This window comes from Macaca mulatta, chromosome Y, assembly GCF_049350105.2.
Source record: "Macaca mulatta isolate MMU2019108-1 chromosome Y, T2T-MMU8v2.0, whole genome shotgun sequence".
Lineage (NCBI taxonomy): Eukaryota > Metazoa > Chordata > Mammalia > Primates > Cercopithecidae > Macaca > Macaca mulatta.
Window position 1 is genome coordinate 8,683,383 of NC_133427.1, and position 4,441 is coordinate 8,687,823.

Below are 4,441 nucleotides of genomic sequence, written 5' to 3' on the forward strand. Positions count from 1 at the left end.
TTTTACTTACCTTGGAGTTATTATGTAGGTGTTTTTGCTCTCATTATTTTTCTGATTTTTTTTTTTTGTCACACAGGATTGTGTCATACTGCTGGTTCCAACACCCAGTTAACATAACCCTCATTTCTAAACCCTGCCTAAAAAAGGCATTTTGACATATTGCTCTGCACAGCGTCTTAGTTGTGCTACTCTCCTATCAAGTTTTTTTCCTACAAATGGGATTATGAAACTTACATTGCTTCATTTCATGGGCAAGATGGACAAACTTAAATTGAGGTTCCACTAATAGTGATATTTTGCCTATCATCACTATATTTTGCGCTATGGGTAAGGTTATGGGTTGCGAATTTGTGGAAAGCTCACTTAAGTTTTCAATACTAACTCATATTCTATAAACTCCTTAGGTGATACACAGAGTTTTATAACTGGGCCCAGCAAACGGGTAGGATCATGACTCTCGATTACACATGCAGGTGAGAGCAAAATTTGTCACCATACCACGTATACTAAGCGCAGTGTGGAAGTCCTGATTCCAACAAGTGAATATAGTACAAAGATGGAGTTGTGAGTTTCCTATGTGGATCTTGTAGGTGAGATAGTGAATCATTTCTGGACTCAGATTACAGGCATAATAATAGGTTTCCTGTCTGAACCCAGCCTACAAGAGTGATATTGGTGGGCGCTGAGAACGCGGGTCCACGCGTGTGATCGTCCGTGCGTCTAGCCCTTGCCCACGCAGCTTTGGCCTCCGGTTAACGCGCGCATCGGAAAGCCAGCCCCTGACTTCAAGGCCGCAGCCGTGGTTGACGGCGCCTTCAAAGAGGTGAAGCTGTCGGACTACAAAGGGAAGTACGTGGTCCTCTTTTTCTACCCTCTGGACTTCACTCCGTGCCCCACGGAGATCATCGCGTTCAGCAACCGTGCCGAGGACTTCCGCAAGCTGGGCTGCGAAGTGCTGGGCGTCTCGGTGGACTCTCAGTTCACCCACCTGGCTTGGATCAACACCCCCCGGAAGGAAGGAGGCTTGGGCCCCCTGAACATCACCCTGCTTGCTGACGTGACCAGACGCTTGTCTGAGGATTACGGCGTGCTGAAAACAGATGAAGGCACTGCCTACAGGGGCCTAATTATCATCGATGGCAAGGGTGTCCTTCGCCAGATCACTGTTAATAATTTGCCTGTGGGACGCTCCGTGGATGAGGCTCTGCGGCTGGTCCAGGCCTTCCAGTACACAGACGAGCATGGAGAAGTTTGTCCCGCTGGCTGGAAGCCTGGCAGTGACACGATTAAGCCCAACGTGGATGATAGCAAGGAATATTTCTCCAAACACAATTAGGCTAGCCAACGGATAGTAAGCTTGTGCCCCTACCTAGGTGCCTGTGCTGGGTGTCCACCTGTGCCCCCACCTGGGTGCCCTGTGCTGACCCAGGAAAGGCCAGACCTGCCCCTCCAAACCCTACAGTCTGGGACCCTGGAGGGCTAGGCCAAGGCCTTCTCATACCTCCACCTAGGAGCTGAATAGTGATGCCCTCCCCCCAGCCCACCTAGCTGCACACAGGCCTAGAGGTGACCAATAAAGTATTAGGGACAGGTGTAAAAAAAAAAAAAAAAAGTGATATTCGTTATCATAACCGAGTTTAGGGCAATATGTAAGATTGTGAGTCAATAAAAGCATGTAGGCCTCAGAGAGATTTGCAAATCTCATGTATATTGCATAAAGTCTCAGGCTGTGTTAGAGTGTATCATACAATGGCCCAAAACACATGTGAGATTGTGACCCTTATATACACACCAAGCTAACTGTTAAAGATGTTACACTAAATGATGAGAAGATTGTATCATATCACTAAGCCTAGTACCCTGGTGTTGACAGATTTTGGCTTAAATTCTTTCCCATGGGTGCATTGTAAAATATCGCTGAGCTAGGATCATAATAATGTGGCCAGGTATGGTGACTCACACTTGTAATCCCATCACTTTGGGAGTCCGAGGCATTTGGATCATGAGGACAGAAGATCGAAACCATCCTGGGTAACACGGTGAAATCCTGTGTCCACTGAAAATCAAAAAACTTAGCCGGGCATTGTGGCCGGCACCTCTGGTCCCAGCTACTCAGGAGGCTGAGGCAGGAGAATGGCATGAACCTGGGAGGTGGAACTTGCCCTGCACTTATGGTGCATTGTGACACATCACAGGGTACTACACTCAGGTGATGTGACTATTTTGGGGGGAGCGGTTTTGCCAATAAGAAGCTTTGTGACACATTACTTGTCTCAGCATCTAGGAGAGGTTTGTTCTCTTTTGCCTGGGCCCTGACCACCAGAGAGATTGTGAAATATTGATGAACCCAGCACCAAGTCTTGTCCCTCTCCTGCATGGTCCTGCCCACAGGGGAAATTGTGATATATATCCAGGCCAATTGCCTAGGTGAAGTTTGTCTCCTATCCTGCCTAAGCCCTGCCCACAGCGGGGCATGTCACTGAAATGTCACTGAAACCAACATTTATGTAATGCAATTCTTCTTGCAGAATACAACCCACAAGAAGGATTGTGACATTTCACTGGACCAGATCCCACTCAGGTGATGTGACTTTCCTTTCTTTTCCCTGCCCACAGGTGATGTTGTGCCATATACCTGAGACTAGATGAAAAGTCTAACAACGACTTGTGTAGCTGGAGCCAGGACACGTGTAGGATGGTGACTCTCATCCCTAAACTTTTCCACAGGTGTTATTGTGACATACCTTTGCCTAGCTCCTGAGTGATTTTATAATCCTGCCTAGTTATCACCTATGGATGACATTTTGACATATATCTGAGATAAGAACCTTGGTGATTCGACTCTCATGTCTTAACAGTATCCTCAGAAGAAACTGTAATATATTTCTAGACCCATTGTCTAAGTTATATGACTCTCCTCTCCTGCCTGAACCCTGCTTCCAGTGAAGAGTGTAGCATTTTTAAGCACTGCATCCAAGTGTTGCCTAATGTTTTCAACAGTAGGTATTGTGACATATTACTGTGCCCATCGTTTAGGTGGTATGACTGTCCTCTCCTAGAGGCATTATGCCATAGAGCTGGGTTTAGCACCCAATATTTGTTACTTTTCTGTGAGGGTCTTGCCTTCAAAGGGAATATTGGAATATTTCTGTCTTAGGATTTAGGTGACATGGTTGCTGTGCCTGTTTGATAACCATAAAGGGGATGATGACGCATACCTAGGCACAGCTAATAGGCACAATAATGACTCTTACATGTGGACTAAGCCAATAGGAGAAATTTTGATTCATCTAACTAGATTCATGTACATGAGTGATTTCCGGGATCTTCTTTGGTAAAAGGTCACAGAAGATTACAAAAGTCACATATATTTTATAACACCCTTGGGTTGTATAGAGAGTGTCATAACAGGGACTACCATACAAAAGGTATTGTGAGTCTCCAGTGCACACCAAGCTGGCAGTAAGGACTTTCACTATTACAGATGGGGGGAGGCAAATGTCCTCCATGAAAACAGGACATGTGTGGTATTGTAAATCTAATCCCTAGAATTTTATTCCATTTTGACTGTGATATAAATTTGTCAAGTACCTGTGTGATTTTATTCTTCACACTGGTTCCAGCCTACATATGGGATTTTGATATCTATCTGAGCCAATCTTAAAGTGACGTGACTCTTCTGCCTGGATCATGCTCAGTAAAAATGGTGACATCACTGGATCCAGTTCCCAGGTGACTTTACATTCTTGTCTGCACCATGCCCAAAAATATCACTATGACGTATTACTGTATCCATCACCTAGGAGACGTAACTCTCCTCTCTGGAATGAGCCCTGCACACAGGGCCAGATGGTGACACATTCCTACACCAGGCACACAGTTGATGATACTATTTTGCCAGGGCCATGCCCAAAAAAGAACATTTTGATATATCATAGGGCCTATCATGTAGGTGATATGACTCTGTTTTTCTGCTTGAGCTCAGGGTACTAGTGACACCGTGCCATATCTCTGAGCCCATGCCCTTAGTGATGTGACTCTCTTCCTCTGTCTGTGCTTTTATAATGGGAATATTGTGACATATTGATGAGTCCAGCACTTAGGTAATGTGACTTTCATCTTGTTACTGAACACTGCCCACAAGCAGGACTTTTCCTGTACTTCAGGGCCCAGCACCCAGATTATGTCACTCTTCTGCCTAGGTCATGCATAAATGGATAATTTTAGTATATTGCTTAGACCAGCACCCTGAGGATGTAATTCTCCTGTTTCTGCCAGAGCCGCCAAAGGTATTTTGACATACCATTGGCCCATTCTATAGGTGTTTTGACTGTCTTCACTTTTCTGGGTTTCTTCCACATGAGATTGTACCACATTGGTGGCTCCAATCCCCAGTTAACGTGACCCTCTTTTCTAGGCCCTGTCCAGAGAGGGCATTGTG

The 4,441-nt window shown here is 45.4% G+C and overlaps 1 pseudogene across 1 annotated transcript; it reads left to right on the forward strand.

The window, feature by feature from the left end:
- Window positions 1–467: 467 nt before the first annotated feature.
- On the forward strand, window positions 468–1,608 carry LOC106995383 (peroxiredoxin-2 pseudogene; annotated as a pseudogene). Its single transcript, XR_013413296.1, has 2 exons — window positions 468–473; window positions 725–1,608. The product of XR_013413296.1 is annotated as a peroxiredoxin-2 pseudogene (transcript).
- Window positions 1,609–4,441: the final 2,833 nt, after the last annotated feature.